Source organism: Bos grunniens, chromosome 1 (genome assembly GCF_055505025.1).
Source record: "Bos grunniens cultivar Pamir isolate PY7600 chromosome 1, Bosgru_T2T1.0, whole genome shotgun sequence".
In the NCBI taxonomy this organism is placed as follows: domain Eukaryota; kingdom Metazoa; phylum Chordata; class Mammalia; order Artiodactyla; family Bovidae; genus Bos; species Bos grunniens.
The window spans coordinates 39,338,867-39,360,337 of NC_141165.1; the positions used below are offsets into that span (position 1 = coordinate 39,338,867).

At 43.7% G+C, this 21,471-nt stretch overlaps 1 long non-coding RNA gene across 1 annotated transcript in view; it reads right to left on the reverse strand.

Annotated features, from left to right (window-relative positions):
* Positions 1–2,297: 2,297 nt before the first annotated feature.
* Positions 2,298–21,471, reverse strand: part of LOC147379297 (uncharacterized) — a 119,825-nt gene continuing 100,651 nt past the window's right edge. Inside the window, exon 4 of the long non-coding RNA XR_015159930.1 lies at positions 2,298–3,850. This is a non-coding gene — a long non-coding RNA (uncharacterized LOC147379297). The remainder of the gene's footprint in view (positions 3,851–21,471) is intronic.

Here is a 21,471-nt window from a genome sequence, read left to right on the forward strand (position 1 = left end):
GATCTTAGTTTTCTGAATGTTGAGCTTTAAGCCAACTTTTTCACTCTCCTCTTTCACTTTCATCAAGAGGCTCTTTAGTTCTTCTTTGCTTTCTGCCATAAAGGTTGTGTCATCTGCATATCTGAGGTTATTGATATTTCTCCTGGCAATCTTGATTCCAGCTTGTGCTTCCTCCAGCCTAGAGTTTCTCATGATGTACTCTGCATATAAGTTAAATAAGCAGGGTGACAACATACAGCCTTGACGTACTCCTTTCCCTATTTGGAACCAGTCTGTTCCATGTCCAGTTCTAACTGTTGCTTCCTGATCTGCATTCAGGTTTCTCAAGAGGCTGGTATTCCCATCTCTTTAAGAATTCTCCAGAGTTTGTGGTGATCCACACAGTCAAAGGCTTTGGCATAGTCAATAAAGCAGAAGTAGATGTTTTTCTGGAACTCTCTTGCTTTTTCCATGATCCAACAGATGTTGGCAATTTGATCTCTGGTTCTTCTGCCTTTTCTAAAACCAGTTTGAACATCTGGAAGTTCACAGTTCACGTATTGTTGAAGCTTGGCTTGGAGAATTTTGAGCATTACTTTACTAGAGAGTGAGATGAGTGCAATTGTGCAGTAGTTTGAAGACTCTTTGGCATTGGCTTTCTTTGGGATTGGAATGAAAACTGACCTTTTCCAGTCCTGTGGCCACTGCTGAATTTTCCAAATTTGCTGGCATACTGAGTGAAGCACTTTCACAGCATCATCTTTCAGGATTTGAAATAGCTTCAACTGGAATTCCATCACCTCCACTAGCTTTGTTCATAGTGATACTTCCTAAGGCCCACTTGACTTCACATTCCAGGATGTCTGGCTCTAGGTGAGTGATGACACCATCGTGATTATCTGGGTCGTGAAGATCTTTTTTGTACAGTTCTTCTGTGTATTCTTGCCACCTCTTCTTAATACCTTCTGCTTCTGTTAGGTCCATCCATGCCATTTCTGTCCTTTACCAAGCCCATCTTTGCATGAAATGTTCCCTTGGTATCTCTAATTTTCTTGAAGAACCAGGATCCTCCTGGGGCGAGTCTATCACTGCCCAGACAATGCCATTCAGGAAAGCTGGTGGCGGTGGAGTGTAGAGGCAGGCCCAGAATAAGCTCAACTGCCATCTGGTATCGGAGAAGGCAATGGCACCCCACTCCAGTACTCTTGCCTGGAAAATCCCATGGACGGAGGAGCCTGGTAGGCTGTAGTCCATGGGGTCGCTAGGAGTCGGGTACAACTGAGTGACTTCACTTTCACTTTTCACTTTCATTCATTGGAGAAGGAAATGGCAACCCACTCCAGTGTTCTTGCCTGGAGAATCCCAGGGACGGGGGAGCCTGGTGGGCTGCCATCTACAGAGTTGGACACGACTGAAGCGACTTAGCAGCAGCAGCAGCCACCATCTGGTATGGAGAGAACATGGGGCCACTGCATTATAGGCAGTAGGCACCACCCACCCTTCCTCAGCCAGGAGCCTTCATAAAGACAGTAGCCTCCACAAGGTTATCAAGGGAGATCATAACACAAGAGACTGGCAATTTGACATCAAATATGAATATAATATGGGGCTTCCCAGGTGGCACTAGTGGTAAAGAACCTGCCTGCCAGCGTAGGAGACATAAGAGACCCGGGTTCAATCTCGGGGTCTGGAAGATCCCCTGGAGGAGAGCATGTCCAGTGTTCTTGCCTGGATAGTCCCATGGGCGGAGGAGCCTGGTGGGCTACAGTCCACGGGGTCACAAAGAGTCAGACAGGATTGAAGTGATTTGGCGCACACACACATAAACATACAGCATTCTGGAAGGACCAAATGATGAGCACAACCGGCTTTCTTTCTGATAAAACCGCACTGTCTAGGTTGAATTTAATGATGCCTCCCTTTCTGTCTGTTTGAAGCAGACACTATACAGGGCTTTGGCTGTCCCTGCCATCCTTTCAGTGTGTTTTCCCTACCCTGCCGTATTTGTTTTTCATCCATACGGACACCTGGAAACAGCTGTATGCTGAAGGGAAACAAAACCCAGCAAACATTCCACCTCCCAATCCTAGAAGAAGAAAGAGACTTTGTTTAGGGGGGTGGAGTGTGTCACAGATTAAATTTAGATCTTGACATTTCCCCCTGCCATCTAGTTTCAAATTTCCCAACTCCTGGACTTTTTAGAAGGTATTTTACATGTAGTTCCCGGCCTATTCATGGATTGTAAAATCACTTTCATGGGGCATCAGCAATATTTTTGTTTTGCTTTAAATTTTTTATTATGGAAGACATCAACTATATAAAATATTAGAGAAAATAGTATAATGAACCACCATGTACCATGTGCCTCTCACCAAGTTTCAGTGGTTATGAACTCATGTTCAATCTTGTTTAATCTATAGCTCAATTATTTTGAAGCAAGTTACAGACCTCAGATCATTTCATCTGTAAATAGTTTGTATCCCTAAAAGACGATGCTTATTCCCATTTTAAAATGACATACATGGATAGAAAATAGAGCATTAAGGTTAAATAATGTCTTATTAAACTTTTGTTTCAGTAGTGTGGTGTGTGTGTGTGTGTGTGTGTGTGTGCACATGTGTCCTTGGCTGTAATGTAAAATGTATTTCTTACAGTGGGTCTCAAAAAAAGTTCATAAGTCGTTGTTCTAGAAGAAACTTTGAAAGACACAGAAGCAGGCAGCCTCAGCTCTCCCCACCCCAACCTTGCGATGTCAGAGGAGAAACCGGCTCAGTCCAACAGGAGACAAGGGTTGGGGGAGGTTGTTGGGTGGGCTATGAGTTTGGAAGGTGACCTGGATGGTGTGATGTCCTCTTGTTGTTTAGTCACTAAGTCGTGTCTGACTCTTTGCAACCTGTGGACTGTAGCCCACCAGGCTCCTCTGTCCATGGGATGTCCCAGGCAAGAATACTGGAGTGGGTTGCCATTTCCTTCTCTAGGGCATCTTCCCAACCCAGGGATCGAACCCACATCTCCTGCATTGGCAAGCGGATTCTTTACCACTGAGTCCCTAGAGAAGCCCACGTCCTTTTCTTAGAGAAGAGAAAACCTTTTACCAGGCAGAATTTGTGATAGGGAAGGAGAGAAAGTCTAGTGTAATAAAAGTTTGCACCCTCCCCCTTCCTTTCCAGGGAGGCCTTGGAGCCTGGCTTTCAGTTGCTACTGAGAATAAAAGATGAATTGAAGGAGGCCCAGAAAAGCTAAATGTGTCTCCTTAGTGAAGAGCTGAGCAGAAGTGGGGAGGGGAGAGGGAACCGGCCAACCCTGGAGGAGTTTGTGGGGAAAGTTTGCAAAGAGAAGAGTGGGGAAAGGAGCCAGGGGAGATTTCTGCGTGGCTGCTGTGGAAACGACCCGGATGGCTGATGAGATATTTCAGGGTAAGCTGCTGTGAGTCATGCGGTGTAGCTTGTTTAGACCCTGTTTTTAAAACTTCGGTAGAATTTAAAATCCTTGTCAGTGCTTTTTGTATGTTGAGTTAGTGCTTCCATTGAAAGGAAAGGAGGCTCATGTGGTGTGGGCCAGGGTGAAATGTGTACAGTCTCCTCCACTCCTGACTTTATAGATCCGATGCTTGCACTTTCAACCTACAGCTTGGGCAGCCCTCCTTCCAGAAAGCCCCTTCTTGGTGCTCCCAAGAAGGTTATCGCACTTCCACACTCCATGGTGTTTGAATGACGATTACAGGCTGGTCTCCTTCTACCAGCCTGTGAACAACTTGAGAGCCAGGGCTCTGATTCATCTCAGCCTTCCCTGGGACTGCTGGCATACAAGACAGCCTTTGTTGTTTCTCTGTCTTCAAGGAAATGAAGATCCTCCTGGGGAGCGGGGGAGTCTCAGGAAACAACAGGGAAAAATACAATTAGGAATAAAGCTAAGTATTACATTTGGGATGTGGACTATCCTGGGTACTTTCTGAGTTCAGGACAGAAAAGATGAAGTGATGATAGCAACAACAACAATAATAGTAAAAGCTTGTTAGTGCTCACAGTGTATAGGGCACTGTTTTCAGTGCTTTATTATATTAACTCATGTAATCTTCACAAGAGCTTGATAAATTAGATACTATTTCTTTTCTTTTTTTTTCTTTTTTAGCTTTTTATTTTATACTGGAGTGAAATCTATTAACAATGTTGTGATGGGTTCAGGTGCACAGCAGAGTGCCTCAGCCATACGTACACATGGATCCATTCTACTCCCAATTCCCCTCTCATCCAAGCTGCCATATTACATTGAGCAGACTTCCATGTGCTGTACAGTAGGTCTTTGTTGGTTACCCATTTTATTTTTTTAATTTTTTAATTACCTATAGAAATAGTTTTATTTTTTCTTATTTTTTTATCTTTATTTTTTAATAGAAATTTATTTATTTTAATTGGAGGCTAATTACTGTAAAATATTGTATTGATTTTGCCATACATCAACATGATTCTGCCACGGGTGTACACGTGTTCCCCATCCTGAACCCCCCTCCTACCTCCCTCCCCATACCATTCCTCTGGGATAAATTAGATACTATTATTGTTCCCATTTTGCAGTTTAGGAAACAAAGCACAGGGAGGTGGAGTGCCTTGCTTGCTTATGGTTCCACTGCAGGTGTGGGGTGGAGCTGAGCAATTTGGTTTCAGCCCTAGAGCTCTTTATCACAGCCATGTACTGAGTGATGGGCAGATGTTCATTGGAGGAGAAGGAGGACTCAAGTAGTTGAGAGAAGAAAGGAGGTCATGCTGAGGTGTGTGCAAAATTGTGGGAGGGAAGGATTTTGGTGTGTTCACTGCCCTGTGAAGCAGGAGTCTTCAGAAGGGGTTCTGGGTCAGGTTGGATGGGAGGTGTGGAGCCTGGTGATGGGGTTTAGAGAGGATGTTGCAGGAGCTAAGGGGCCACTGAGGTCTCTGCTTGGAGGAGTCACGATGAAGGCCACCTCCCAGGAAGATTTAGGGCGGGGGCTCCAGGCTGGTAGGATTGGTGTGTGAGTGTTTAGGAGGGTGAAACGGTGCAGCTAGAACCAGGGGGCATGGTCCCTGGAAAATTGACAGAGGGCTTCAGACAGAGGCTGACGATGAGCACGGGCAAAGCTGTTCCTCTCTGCTATGTGGGCACTGGGAATGGTGACCACAGAGCAGATGTGAGGGGAATTTGAGAGGGTGGTCAGCAGGACAGAGACCCTCCCTGAGGGGCATGACATTCTGACTGAGAGGAAGCAGAGATGACCTCAGGGTTTCAGGACCCTATGGGAGAACAGAGGAGCCCCTGATAGAGGCACATTCACGAAGATTCCAGATTGAAAACAAGATGAGCAAGGTCTAGGCAGGACAGAGATGAGTGGCCTGAAAACATGAAAACCCTTCCTGCTAGCCTCTCTCCCTCCAAACTCCTCAGGTGCCCCAGGAGCCAGGCATTTCTTGCCCTCAGAGACTTTCTGCGTGACCTTCTGCTCTCTTCCCTGCTCCCTGCTTTGCGTCTTTCTCCTTTTTACCCTTTGTGTGCTGTATGCTTAGTTGCTCAGTCATGTCCAGCTCTTTGCAACTTCATGGACTTAGCTCGCCAGGCTCCTCTGTCCATGGGATTCTCCAGGCAAGAATACTGGAGTGGGCTGCCATTTCCTACTCCAGGAGATCTTTCTAACCCAGGGATCAAACCAAGGTTTCCTGCATTGCAGGCAGATTATTTACCATTTGAGCCACAAGAGAAGACCTTGATCTTCCCTTAAACTGCCACCTTCTCAGGAAAATGGTTCCCATTCCACACCTCTGAAATTAGGTTAGTCCATTCATCATCATAGGTTAGGTGCTCCCAAAGCACCTGACACTCTTCTTCATATTCATCACACTACTGCTTGTTTCATTCATTCATCACCAAGCATTTATGCAGCACCTACTACAGGCCAGGCACTCTTTTGGAGCTGAGGAAGCAACAGAGAACAAGACAAAGCACCTGCCTTCATGGAGCTTACTTTCTAGGTGCAGGTGATGAAAAAAAATAAGTTAAAAAAACACATAATCATGAACAACGTCAGAGAGTAAACAGTGCTATGCAAACAATTAAAATAGAGTGCTGTCATACTAGATTCGATAGTCTGAAAAGGAGACGTTGAAGCTGGAGGCTGACTAGTAAGTCAGCCAAGTCAAGACTAGGGCAAGAGATAGTGCAAAAGCCCTGAGCAGAAGTGAGCTCAGCCTGTCTCAGCAGGGAAAGAAGACCTCATGGCTAGAATGTGGTAGATGAAGGCAAGAGTCACATGCAAAGAAGTCTGAGAGGCCAGATCACAGAAACAAGGACACAGAGTTTAGAAATAAAGATACAAAGACACAAGCTTTTCTAAGTACAACACATGCTCTGTCGCGCAGTCATGTCCAACTCTTTGTGACCTGATGGACTGTAGCCTGACAGGCTCCTCTGTCTGTGGAATTTTCCAGGCAAGAATACTAGGGTGGGTTGCCATTTCCCACTCCAAGGGATCTTCCCGACCCAGGGATTGAATCCACACCTCCTGCGTTGGCAGGTGGATTCTTTACCACCGTGCCACCTGGGAAGCCCTCTAAGTGCAGAGGAAGTCACTAAACAGAGGAATCATGTGATAATAATTTATGCTTCTAAAAGACACTCTGGATGCTGTAAGGAAAAGGGATTGTGGAGGGACAAGAGTGGAAATAAGGAGGCCTGAAATTTCAGCAGTCTGCTGGGAGAGGATGGGGACCCGCACCAGGATGGAGAAGCTGAAGCTGAAGAGTGAGTAGATTTGTGGATGTTTTGGAGGTAGAGTCATAGGGCTGCCTGCTGCATTGGAGGTGAGAGTGAAACAAAGAGAGGAATCAAGTATCACTCATCTGTGCTCGAGATGGGGTTGGGAAGAAGACATTTATTGGGACTGAGAAGCATGAGGGAGAGTGAAGGAAGCAGGTGAAACATCTAGAGCTCTATGTGGGTCGTGGTGTGTCTTTTGGACATATACCAGTCTGTGGGTCTGAGCAGGGATCAAGGTTGGAGAGATGGATGCCTGAGCCATCAGCCTAAAGATGGTATTTCAAACCAAGGGCCTGGTCGAGATCACTTGGAAGCTATTTGCTTTCTGACTAAAGTGATGGAGAAGTCACTGTGAAGGATGGGATCCAGGGCTCAAGTGGATGGACTAAACTCCAGAGACACTTCATTCAGAGAAACAAGAGAGAAGGTGGGTGGAGAGTTCCACAGAGATGCTGGTGGGCTAGGAGTTTACATCCTAGGTCCCTAAGTGAAGGAATCCCTCCTCGATTATTTCCATGACTCAATGCAAAGTTGAAGAATGTTTACCACCTGAGCATGAGAGCAAAGGAGGAGGTATTAGAAGTTTGAAGCGATTGATCAGTTGTTGTTCAGTCTTTCCTTTTGAAGGACTGTCAGCTCCATGAAAGCAAGAACTGGGTCTGATTTCTTCATTGCTTGTTTCTAGTACCTTGCAAGTTGCTGCACATGTAGTAAGGTTCAATGAGCAATTGCTAAGTGAATGAAAGAGTCAGCTATTGAATGAAATGTCTTAGATGTCTCTCCTGATTATTTATGATTCTGTGATTCTGATAAGCTCAACTGGGTAGTTTTCCCTTGGGACTGATTCCTTATAGGATTGCAGTCAAATGGCAGCGAGGGCTGGAGTTATGACTTCTTGGCTCATGTTTGTCTGGTGTTTGGGCTGTGATGTCTGGGCCACTGGGGACTGGTTGGGTGTCACTCCCTCCACGTGACTTCTGTTTGTTGCTAGTATGGGCTTCCTGACAGCATGGAGGTCTCAGGGTAGTTAGATTCTCTCATGGTGGCTGGTTCCCCTGGGGCTGGCTCCTCTTAGAAGTAATATTCTAAGAGACCCAAGTGGAAGCTGCAAGGCGACTTAAAACCTAGTCTTCAAAGTTCTACAGCATCACATTCATTATACTCTGTTAGTCAAAGCAGTCTCAGCCCCCCTCACTCGGATTCACTGGGGGTGAAGGAATAGGCTCCACCTCTCAAAGGGGGAAGAAACTGATGCAGCTTTCTTGAAGACAAGCTACAACTACATCAGTGTGAGTGTGTCCTGTAGACCTGGAAGTTAGGTGAAAGGATAGAACTAGAGACAGAAAATAGAAATCATAGACAGAGATCAGAAGTTGAATTCATGAAATAATTAGATCCCTTAAGGGAGAAACTAAAAGGGTTGTGCCTTAGAGGATGTCCCTGCCCACCTCCTCCCCTAATCAAAGGTAAAGAAGGGAGAAGAGGAGTGAGGGAGAGAGAGGTAAAGAGGAAGGAGGAGGAATAGAGGGGAAAGGGGTGCGAAGGCAGGGCTGGGGGGAGAGACAGAGAGAGGATTTGGTATCTAACTGTAACCGAGCAAGACCCCATGGGGACTTCCTGGGATAGACCCCCTTCCTCATATCCTCTGCGATAGCTTATCTCTGAAGTACCTAGAGAATAGTATTTAATGCACATTTCCTGAGTTTTTCAGATGCAAAAACCACCAACAATGGAAGACATTAAGTACTTGGTGATCATGACTAGCTACCCACCCGCTGTCTCAAACTACGGGTCTCTAAGAATTGATAATGTTAACTGCCCTGTTACCTCAACATCAGCCAATCAGAGAATTTTATACATGAGCTGATCATAAACCCCAAGGACGCTCCTCTATCATCTGGTCTTTAAAAATGCTTTACTGAAACCTTTGGGCAATTTGGGCTTTTCTTGGGCACAAGTCTCCCATTCTCCTTGCTAGGCCCTGCAATAAATCTGCTCCAGTCTTTGATATTTAGGTTTGTTTGGCCTCACTGGGCATCAGGCAAAATGACTTGCATATGATAACATAACTGTAGTTTGTGGCATAAGTAAAAACCCACTTGAGTTGGACCATAAAGAAAGCTGAGTGCCAAAGAATTGATGCTTTTGAACTGTGGGGTTGGAGAAGACTCTTGAGAGTCCCTTGGACTGAAAGGAGATCCAACCAGTCAATCCTAAAGGAAATCAATCCTGAATATTCATTGGAAGGACTGACATTGAAGCTGAAACTCCAATAATTTGGCCACCTGATGCGAAGAACTGACTCACTGGAAAAGATTCTGATGCTGGGAAACATTGCAGGCAGGAAGAGAAGAGGACGACAGAGGATGAGATGGATGGATGACATCACTGACTCAAAGGACATGAGTTTGAGCAAGCTCTGGGAGTTGGTAATGGACAGGGAAGCCTGGAGTGCTGCAGTCCATGGGGTTGCAAAGAGTCACATGTGACTGAGCAACTGAACAGAACTGAAGGGCAAAAATCAAGTCCACAAATCTTTATTTTTAGAGACTACTAAGTCAACCTAGTAAAAGGAATGGTGGTTGCTGCTTTAGCCCTACATGGAACAGAACTTTAAAGTGTTCTACTTGGGTTTTAGCTTCTAGTTAAACCTGAGGTTGTTCCAGTCTGGTTTAGGTTCAGGCCAGTGACAATGCAGGTTGATGCTCATTGTAAAAGTCCTCATTCACGTACCCCACGGCAGTGTTTGATTAAGTTTCACAAAACCTTCCAAAAGCAGTGATTTTGGTTCAGTACTAGGTTTGAATAAAAGATAATAGCTATGCTAGATTTAACACCAGGTTTGGCTGGGATCAGTTATCTGGCTTTTTCAATAATTTTCTTTTTTCTTTTGCCAATTAAGCCAATTCCTGAGTATGCTCTGTATCTGAGTCTCAGTTTTCATTGAGAAATGAGATTTTTATCTTTGCAGAGTTGGAAAAAGGAAAATATAAAGCAGCGGGTCCTGTCAAAAGGAAAGGTGAATTCAATGTCAAATGATGGAAACACAAAATGAGAGAGCCAGAGGCTCTAATGAGGAGGAACTGAAAGGACAGAGAACAAAAGGGAGCAGAAAATGATGGAGCGGAGAGGAGGTCAAATGTCTCCGCCAATCTGTTTTCTCATAGAAATCCTTCCAGTATGTGGCAGTACTGTATGCGTGCATCCGAGGAAAGTGCTTCACTTATCACTTTATTTATCATACACTGTGTGATTTAAAAAATGATAGCCAAATTAAAGTGCAGTTATAGTTCTTTTATATTAGTTGATGTCTGTAAAAGCTCACATTCTAACAGAGACTCTTTATGCCTCTGCTCCTGGCTCATAGTTAAGACTGGGATCAGAGGCTTGAATTCAGCCTTGAGTTTGTGAACTGTTTATGAAAAGCAGTTATCCCCACTTTAAGTTAAATTTCACATATTGAGATGGCCTCAACATGGGAAATTGAACACTGGTGCTTATTGTTGTTGCTGGAAGGTACTTCCAAGCTTATCCATCCCTAACCTTCATTTAACAGATGAGAACATGCAGCCACCTGGATGTGAGAGGTGAAATTATTCATTTTCTTTAAAAGACAGCGCATTTCACAAGAGATTTTGTAGATAAGAGTGTATAGATACTTTCAAAAAGATCATTAGTAGTCAATGTATTAATCCCCCCTACATCATCCAAATAAACTCATCCTTGTCATAAATCTTTTGAACTGAGCCACATCAAAATGTGAGACGTCTTTTGAACTTCCTTTTCAACGTCTTTGAAGCCACAACTCTGGGCTTTGTAAACTTCTTCACAAAATTAGCCCTTTAAGTCTGAATAGAAGATATCTAGGTGGTGACACTGTATTAATCAAGGCAGCCTCACTGCTGTAACAAATAAAACTCCTAATCAATGGCTTAACACAATATTTTGGAAAGTTATTTAGCTTTGTTTCAATTTCCTCATCTGTAAAATGGGGACAATATTAGCATGTGCCAAAAAAATATTAGCATGTACTTCAGAATGTTGTTTTGTGTATTAAGTGAGCTGATAGTTATATAACCCTTAGAACAGTGTCTGGCACCTATGCAAGTGGCTGCTGAATGGATAAATGAACAAATGTATAAGCAAATGAGTGAATAAAAATGCTCACTCTTCCTTTCTGTCCAGTGTGGGTGCTCCTGGTCTGTTGGTTTTCCATGGGCCTTTTCAGGGTCCTAGTCTCCTTCCTTCTTGGGGCCCCACACCCCTCAAGATGCTCAGGGTCCTCTTCATCCCCCCAAGTAGCAACCAGTCTCAGGCCTCTGGTGTGCCCTCCCCCTCCTGACATCAAATTTGGAAATGATTTAAAATTGGCTAACAGGGGAAAGATCCTGATTCAGCCACCTCTACATAAAAGAGACCTTAACTGAGAGACGTAGATAATGACCCACCTTGTTAGGCTTTTTTGAGAATTACATAAAATAGCATTTATAAAGTACCTGGCATTCGGTACCAACACATGACCGTCACTATTAATTTCTCATGGCTTGTTTATATTTGTCTTCTGCATTTTAGCTGTTTTTCTATTTCTTTTCCTCCTCCTTCTTCTAATCGTTACAAATAGGTCCCTGTATTTGACACTTTTGGTTGGTGTTTAATGACATTTTCTATAGTGTTAGATCTTATTTCTCAAAATACCCCTTGCCTCATCTGTGCCTTCCCGATAGTTTGGCCTCTGGAAGGAAGTTTCTGGATAAGGATGGGTGTAGTCCAAAGAAATCCTCTTCATTAAGAGAGGTCCAGATGCAGTTTGGCTTCCAGGCTGAATTCACCTTCATTCCTGTCTAAGCCAGCAGTCAGGTTCCAGGTAAAGAATGAGAAGAAGCAGTGGTGGGGAGAAGCAAGGGTACAGAAATGTGAGACTTCATTTCTCAGTAATTTATTTTTAGAAATGTTTTCTTTCAATAGTAAAAGTATTTTATAAAAATACCAACGAAAATTTCATAATACCATATTTATAATTTCTTGGCTGCTTGATTGTATCCATTAAGTGTTGATTTAATTAGATTCAGACTCAAATGAAACACCTTTCTTTTTCTTCCAGGTGCTTGAGGAGGTCATATCTTACGACCAGGCTTCACAAGCCACCTGTATTTCATGTTACCTTTTGTAGCATCTAGTGCTTCTTCTCGGAGAAGGCAATGGCACCCCACTCCAGTACTCTTGCTGGAAAATCCCATGGACGGAGGAGCCTGGTAGGCTACAGTCCATGGGGCCGCTAAGAGTCGGGCACGACTGAGTGACTTCACTTTCACTTTTCACTTTCATGCATTGGAGAAGGAAATGGCAACCCACTCCAGTGTTCTTGCCTGGAGAATCCCAGGGACGGGGGAGCCTGGTGGGCTGCTGGCTATGGGGTCACACAGAGTCAGACACGACTGAAGCAACTTAGCAGCAGCAGCAGCAACGGCAGCAGTGCTTCTTCTCAAAAGCAGTTTTAACACATTCATGTTATGAAGCACAAAGAAGTAAGACCACTTTCTTGGAAATCTTGCAATGCTCTTAAGATGACTAGAGATACTTGGCCTTAGTGCTGCTGAGATGAGTAAAGAAGTCGATAGCCAACAATTTCCCAGTTATCTCAATGATAGGGCAGCTGATGTGGCTATTATTTCCCCTTAAGAAGCAGCGTGATATTAAAAATACTCTTGTTCAAGTCCCACCCCAGATTGATTACAACAGGCTCTCTGGAGGGGAGACCCAGGCATGGGCATGTTTTCATTCAAGTTCCCAATTCTGATGTGCCTCCAGGGTTGAGAACCACTGTGGTAGACATTCAGCTGTTGTTGAGTTGCTCAGTCATGTCCAACTCTTTGGCCCCGGGGACTGCAGCACACCAGGCTTCCCTGTCCTTTACCACCTCTCAGAGCTTGCTCAAACTCATGTCCATTGAGTCAGTGATGCCATCCAACCATCTCATCCTCTGTTGTCCCCTTCTCCTCCTGCCTTCAGTCTTTCCCAGCATCAGGTCTTTTCTAGGGTGTTAGCTCTTTGCATCAGGTGGCCAAAGTACTGGAGTTTCAGCTTCAGCATCAGTCCTTCCAATTGATATTCAGGATTGATTTCCTTTAGGATGGACTAGTTTGATCTCCTTGCAGTCCAAGGGACTCTCAAGAGTCTTCTCCAACACCACAGTTCAAAAGCATCAATTCTTCAGTGCTTAGGTTTCTTTATGGTCCAACTCTCACATCCATACATGACTACTGGAAAAACCATGGCTTTGTTGGCAGACCTTTTTTGGTAAAGTAATGTCTCCATTTTTTAATATGCTGTCTAGGTTGGTTATAGCTTTTCTTCCAAGGAACAAGTGTCTTTTAATTTCATGGCTGCAGTCACCATCTACAGTGATTGTGGAGCCCAAGAAAATAGTCTCTCACTGTTACCACTGTTTCCCCATCTATTTGCCATGAAGTGATGGGACCAGATGCCATGATCTTAGTTTTTTGAATGTTGAGATTTAAGCTAGCTTTTTCATTCTCTCCTTTTTCATCTTCATCAAGAGGCTCTTTAGTTCCTCTCCACTTTCTGCCATAAGGGTGGTGCCATCTGCATATCTGAGGTTATTGATATTTCTCCCGGCAATCTTGATTCCAGCTTGTGCTTCATTCAGACCAGCATTTCACATGATATACTCTGCATATAAGTTAAATAAGCAGATGTACTCCTTTCCTAATTTTGAACTAGTCCATTGTTCTGTGTCCTGTTCTAACTGTTGCTTCTTGACCTACATACAGACTTCTCAGGAGGCAGGTAAGGTGGTCTGGCATCCAGAATTCTCCCTAAATCCATATAGGAGGCACTTGATTATTTTATTTTTTCTAATAACAGAGAGTTTATTGCCCATAACTATACACACATGACAGCATGTGAAGGTGGGAGACCCGAAGACAACAGGAGCTGGATGCCATGTCCACTCCCTAGGTCAGGAGTCCTGGCAGTGTTGGTACAGCCACCATGATTCACTTCTCTGAAGCCCAAGGTTGCCTAAGGGGGAGTTCAGATGCCCTGTGGGGACGAGGTTGGGCAATGCTACAGGTGTTACCCTCTCTTTGAGGTCCTCTGGCAGGCCCTCTATAGGGATGGAAGCCCATCACCATCACAGGTGCCTTAGGTTTAACATCCAAAATAACTGTGTTTTCTAGTCGTCGATGAACCCTCTTCCATTTTCCCTCACTCTCTCACTAACCTCGCATTTAACCGAGTCATTGTGATAAGCAAGGTTTACTAATTGCATCCCAACCAAAATTAGATCCTCTGAATTACTGTGTATAACTTGTGAAAATAAAGGATAGATATGGGAGGGTGGTGGCATAAAGAGTAGGACACGTCGTTTGCTGATACAGGTGGATGTTTTATAAGCACTGACATTTTCCAAGTCCAGGCCTTGTGGTCAGGAATAAGATCAACAACATCTGCTAGAAATTCTAAATTTCAGGCTTACCTATGCCCAGACCTACAGAATTCCCAGCTGATGAACATTAAAGTTTGAGAAATGGAAAAGAGCTCTAAGATGCCCTTCTGTAAGGAGCTTCTGGTTTTTGGCAAAGAATATTTTTTTTAAAAAAAGGTAAACACATGATCTAATTTGAAAAGATACATGTTACAATAGACAAGACAGGGAAGCAAACTAAGCATCCATCAACAGATGAATGGATAAAGAAGATGCGCTATATACGCATATACAATGGAATACCACTCAGTCGCAAAAAAGAATGAAATGTTGCCATTTGCAACACTGGATGAACCTGGAGGGTATTTTGCTAAGTGAAATAAATCACACAGAAAAAGACAAATACTGCATACCATCACTTATAGGTGGCATCTAAAAGATAAATTAGTAAATAAAATAAAAAAAACAGATTACCAGATATAAAGAACAAACTAGTGGTTATCAGTGGGGATAGGAAAAGGGGGAGGCGAACCACAGGGTTAGGGGAGAAAAGGATTATTACGGGGTTATATGAAATCATGTGTGTGAAACTTTGGAAAATTGAACAGCACTATGGAATTTAAGGAGAAGGCGATGGCACCTGCCCACTCCAGTACTCTTGCCTGGAAAATCCTATGGACGGAGGAGCCTGGTAAGCTGCATGTAGTCCATGGGGTTGTGACGAGTCGGACACGACTGAGTGACCTCACTTTCTTGCATTGGAGAAGGAAATGGCAACCCACTCCAGTATTCTTGCCTGGAGAATCCCAGGGACGGCGGAGCCTGGTGGGCTGCCCTCTATGGGGTCGCACAGAGTCGAACACGACTGAAGCGACTTAGCAGTAGCAGCAGCATGGAATTTAAAGAATCCTTCATTCAATATATTAAAAGGTAAAAACATGATCTCAGAAAAATGTATAGTGAACATGTGTCAAAGATTTAAGCCATTAATCATATGAGTTTGATAAAATAGCAAAACCGGTTCAAAAGAGAATAGGAAAAGCTGCTAAATTTGGTCAATGAGAAAAAAACAAAATGCTGGAATAAGATTGCAAAGCTCACTACAAAACTGGTTTCTGTCCTACAGGAGCCTAAAAACCTTAACTTTTGGATTTATTTATTAGGATTTATTTATATTGAAGTATAGTTGATTTATGATATTATATTAGTTTCAGGTATACAGCATAGTAACTATTTTTATAGCTTATATTCCATCTAAAGTTATTACAAAATAATGGCTGGATTCCCTTTTTTGCATAATATATCCTTGTTGTTTATCTATTTTATACATAGTAGTTTGTATCCCTTAATCCCATACCCCTGTGGGTTTATTTTTTGACTGGAAAAAAATAGTTTACCTCTTTACTAAGATACTAGAGAAGGAAATGGCAACCCTCTCCAGTATTATTGCCTGGAAAATCCCATGGATGGAGGAACCGGGTAGGCTACAGTCCATGGGGTCACAAAGAGTTGGACACGACTAAGCAACTTCACTTTCTTTCTTACTAAGATACAAATCATTTGCAATTTATCAATCTTCTACAAATTAACATCTAACTCTCCTGAACCTGGCCTCTAACTCTTAATTATAGAAAGTAATATGTCAAACAAAGTTACTTCCCCCTTAGGCCTGCATATGAGATAGTACTTGAGTGTTATTTGAAAGGCTAGATGGTTATCTTAAATTTGGGGTAATTTTTCTTAAAAATTCAAAGAGACAGATCTAGAAATCAGGAATTGCAATAAAATATCATAGATAATGATAAAAACAGCTCACGCGTATGGAGCGCTAGTCACTGTGCTCTCATGTAGTAGCCCTTTTAGTTACTGTCCTAACCTTATGAGACAAGGGCTATTACTGTCCTCATTTTACAGAGGAGAAAAAGGAGGTAGTCTGTCTAGAACCTGTGTGCTTAACTGCTTCCCATGAGAAAAAAAAACAGCTGAGGGTACAGGAGGATCCATGTATATTTATAAATTTGACAGAAGCAGGGATACAGACTGATGGTGGACTTAGATACATCCCCATTTTTCATTTCTAATCTAAAATTTGAATCAGGCAATGAGATATGACAATTGTCTGTTATGTGGGCTGCCTGGAAACCTAGGATGGTTTGAGTAGAATGCTTGATACATTTTGCCATTCAGAGCCGCTGCTCCTGGTAATCAGACCTCATTTGTCAGCTCATTAAACCATCACTTTCAATCCTAAACTGAAGCAGTTATGTTGGTGTGTCTCATAGAGACAAGGGGAGGGAGACTTGGGTGTATTTTATAATTCAATGGGATGGAAATGTCAGTGTTCTTTGTAAAAAAAAAAAAAAATCCATTAGAATCTGGCATTATCTGAGAGTCTGGGTGCTTAGTTAGAGGGGTCTTTGGCTTGATGTGGTATCTAGAACCCCTTTAGCAAAAGGCCAATGAGTAGCTGAGCCAAGTTGTTCTTTTCTAATTAAATAAGTCTACAATCTAACCCTCCCCAAATGCATTAGCAAACAGTGGAAGGAATGCTCCAGCTCACGGCACCCAGAGTAGGTGTTGGTACCCTGTCCCACTGTTCTGCCTTTTCATAGCTGGCACATGTTTGAAGTAGGAGTTATGATTTGATGAGCCAAATTGTCCTCCCCAGCCGCCTTTTGTTTTGTCACAATGAGCTGCACGTGCAGAAGTGTTTTCATCTGTAATTGCTCCCACAAGGGGGTAATTGCACCCCAAAGTGGTTGGCTGCACCAATGGTAGGAGCAATTAGCAACAAAAATGAAAATAATTGCAGGAATCTAAATTGCCCTCTTAAAAAAGGGACACCCAGTAGAAGCATGACTGAAGATCTGGCCGCTCTCTTTTTCCCCACTGCAAGTGTATTTGTTATTTGAAACCAATATTATAATCTCTGAACCCACCCTGACTTTCCACACATCTAGGGGCCTCTTGGAAATAGTGTACATTACAGGACCAACAGAAAACCGGACCGATCCCAAATGGCAGCTCATTTAGGACCTAGAAAATGAAGTAACGTAGAGTCAAAATTATCTCTCAGGGAAACAAATGCATTTTTATCATAACAGTTAATCTCATTTCCCCACCCCAAACATGGGGGAAAAGAGGGTAACGGAATTAGTAATACAGTCATTTTTTGTTAATTTAGCCTCTAATCACAGAACTCCAGGAATTATAGATACACATCCTTCCTATATGCCTCTCCCCACCAAATTATTCCCGAATAGTGCAGGATCACGGCAGCCTCATGAGGCATAATCATAGCCTGTCTCCACTGCTTTGCTCCCTGCGACGTCCTCCTAGCCTTCTCCACCCAGGTAGCCCTGGGCTATGCCTGGTGGCCTTGGCTCCCTACTGCTCTAAATGGCAATGTCCCCTTTGAAGTGGGGAAATTACGCTGCACTCCATTTGTGTTGCACTCTGTAAGGTGGGCCACAAGGCTGTGAATTTTTTTTGCTCTCAAAGCCTTCTAAGGTTTTAGTGCAATACCTCTGTTGTATTGGGGCTTCCCTGATGCTCAGTTGGTAAAGAATCTGCCTGCAATGCAGGAGACCCGGTTCGATTCCTGGGTTGGGAAGATCCTGTGGAGAGGGAAATGGCTACTCACTCCAGTATTCTGGCCTGGGGAATTCCATGGGATCACTATATAGTCCCTGGGATCACAAAGAGGCGGACACAACTGAGCGACTTTCACTTCACTTCACTTCACTTCTGTTGTATTGCACCCCACAGGCCCACAAGTCTTGTAGTTGCCCAGCCTCAGGACCAAACAAAAAGCCTGGAGACAGTGACAGAGGCATGGAGAGTTCACTGGACACGGGGATCTTACACAAAGTCCTGGGGTGACACCCCAATGTGTACAGCAGACAGTAGACAGGATGTGATAGAAGCCTTCACTACTCAGGGGAGAAGGATGCTTCCCTCTATAAGGGGAATTGAAATCAGGTGGGCTCATCAGTTACCGGGGCCAACCATGCTTATAATTAAGAGGATTGGATAGTCATGTGAATGAAGTGAGGCCTGGTCAGGCAGGGGATGTACAGAGAGCAAGAGAGCAGCCATCCTGAGTGAGGGGACCATACTGCCTCTCCCTTATTTTTATATTTCAACTTCTCCAACTCTAGTCAGAGACTTGGGAGTGGGGTACAGGGGAAAGTTAAGTGTGGAGTGCATTGGGAAGACCAATCCAGAGGGCACTGTGAGCCCTGCACCCTCCACTGTACTCACAATCACCCCCACTCACATTTGTGCACACACCAATTCTTCCTTTAGAAGTTTCCTCTCATTAGGTTCTTGGACCCCTCAGGCAAAAGGATCTACAAATGGGCTCCACTTATTTGTCCACAGTGTTCCAGAGGTCCCTGAACAGGCCTGAATTTTTCTGGAAACACAGCCTAAGCTGTCCTTGGGACCCCAGCTACAATGGTATTGGTTGACAGAGAAACATTGCCCTAAGGAAGACAGAAAGGGAGGGCAATGTTTTATAGCCAAATGTTTTACGGCAACTTCTATTGATTACAAGCCCGTAGGGGCCGATGTCACCAACAGAATGAAGAAAATTAACTCTGGTGATGTGTGTATTGTTTAGTGTTCTTGTGTCAGAAAAGTCTTTTCCCTGAGGAATAAGTTTGCTACATGAATCAATGCCAATCCAACCTGAAGAGTGTGGAAGAAATAAAGGAATACATAATGGATTTCCTTCTGCTAGAAAAACCACTCTTGTTTTGTTTGTAGGGTAGCGGTAGAACTCGCAACACTTTGGGGTGGAAAGTGGGAGGGTGAGGGGTGAGCTCATTTGTTGACAAGGAACAATTTGGAGGAAACATTGGGCCACCTGTGGGCAGAATGTATTTAAAAACCAAAGGTTGGCCCAGCAGCAGAGATCTCACGGCTGCTGCTCTAGGCGTGAATTCTTAGTCGATTTAATAATAGCCTCCCCCATCCAGTGCTGGGAAAGAAATGTTGTGTTCCATTTACTCCCGCTGTTTGTAGCATCTGGGATGCTGCTCCATCATCCTGCCAATGTCATCCTCCCCTCTTTCAATGCTGTAGGCAGCCCTTGTCCAAAAGATTTACTTTACAGATAAAAGAGGCATTAAGTGGTCAAAAATGACTCAGGTGAGGGGTTATAAAGTGTTTTTGTTAAGACTGGGAGAGAAAGGATTAGGAAAAAAAAGAATCAGTCAAGGATATTAAAGAAGCTGCTCAAATATGGTGACATTGGATGAAATGTGATCAGGCCAACTATTTGGTTGAAGTAACCAGAGAAGGTGAGGTCATCCTGAGTCCTAGTAAATCCCCTGGAGGAGAGTGGCTACCTCTGTGTCCCAGGCCTAAAAGAAACCCCATGACTGTTTGTGGAAGGAATTCTCTGTGCATAGGCTGCAGTCAGATTTTGGTTTCCTACCTTGATGATCTGGTGTGTGATCAGCAGAAGGGCTTGACATCAGTGGCTCTGAGTGACAATGGCTTGCTGAGGGAAAAATGGACATCTGCTGGAATTTCATGTTTCAAGGAGGGGGCTCCCTCCCTTTTGTCTATGCTCAAATTAAGCTGGGAATAAAAGCTTGAATGACTTGCTTAGACTTTAAATCTAAATATTATTGGGAGACAGTGCATTAGTGAAAAAATCACATTAAAATGTAATGATTGGCGTGTGCATGTGCGCTAAGTCACTTCAGTCATGTCTGACTCTCTGCGATCCAATGGACCGTAGCCTGCCAGGCGCCTCTGTCCATGTGAGTCCCCAGGCAAGAATACTGGAATGGGTTGTCATGCCCTCCTCCAGGGAATCTTCCCCACCCAGGGATTGAACCTGATTCTCTTATGTCTCCTGAATTGGCAGGCGAGGTCTTTACCACTAGCACCACCTTTGAAGTCTGTAACGATTGGCATGCTCTTCTAAATTAGAGGAAGGGTATGAAAGAGGGGAATAGCAAACAGACATGTACTCTGTTGAGAGTTCTGGGTAGACTGATGCAGAGCGACTGGGATGAGAGATGGTAGTTTCTGAAGAGCATGAATGAGAGGGATTTCTGGGTTGGCAGCAGGAGAGAGAGCAGAGCAGAGCATTTCAGGAGGTCATGGATGTTGGTTGATTTCACCTGATTGGTATTCTTTCTCCTTTCCTTGTGGGGCACTACGCCTCTCACACTCCATGTGATCCTGGAAGGACTAAGTTCTCCCATGACCATCCCCACCTCCTTATGCACTTACCTGACCAAACAGAGGTCTTAATCCTTTAGGACACTGGCCTTTCCCATGACATGATGGGTGGACACTGGGAGAGAGAAGGATCTCTTTTATTCCAGGATTTCTAGTTGTAGGGATTGTGAAAGCCTGAAGGCAATTTCCTCAACAGTGTTGGAAAAATTGCCCATAGAGCAAAGCTATCACACAAAACCAGCTCCAAGTGGAGAAGAGAGGCAAACACACAGATCTGATGGCATCACTAAGGGGGCTGGATCCAGCCCCTCCTGAGAAGAGAACACTCTAAGTTACAAGAGCCTCAACAGAACCCCTTTGCTTGAGAAAGTTTGAATTGAATTTTAAAACCAAATGGGAATCAGAGAGTAGGAGGGACCAATGGATTTTAATAAGAATAGCTACAAACTCTATGTTTAGACTCTACATTTTTCAAAGGACCTACCAAGAAAAGACACAGAATGTTTTGTGTTTCTTTGAATGTGACTTGGCTCTGGGATGAAAATATGTAGGTTTTGGTTTTACCTGGGAAAGTTAATAAATTATTTTGTTTTCTCTTTTGTGATTTAAAATTGTAGTAATGCCTGCCTCTGGTAGGTTAATCTGTGCAGAAGTCTTACATGATAGTCTTAGAGCGGTGCCCAGCACATTGTAAGAGCTCAGGACACTTATACTTGCACTTTCATACTCTGCTGGCATCTCCCTCATCTCTTCCTTACCCTCCTTCTCTCATCCCAAGTCTCCATCACATGTGGAGGAACCAGTCTGATAAAGGCAAAACCTGGAGCTAGGAAATAACTTGTCTGATGAAGGCAGAAGCCTCTACAGTGAAAGGGGATAAAAGGGAGTCTGACAAGAACACACATTCTTTAGAAAAGTTAAGTCCATCACTTAACTTACTTAACTGTGGACTAAACACAAATGAACACTTTCATTCATACTAGCCCTTAATGTCTTCCAGGCCAGTGAAATTTCAACACCTGCATGTATCTCCTGACGTAAGATTTTAAAGACAAATTGTGAAG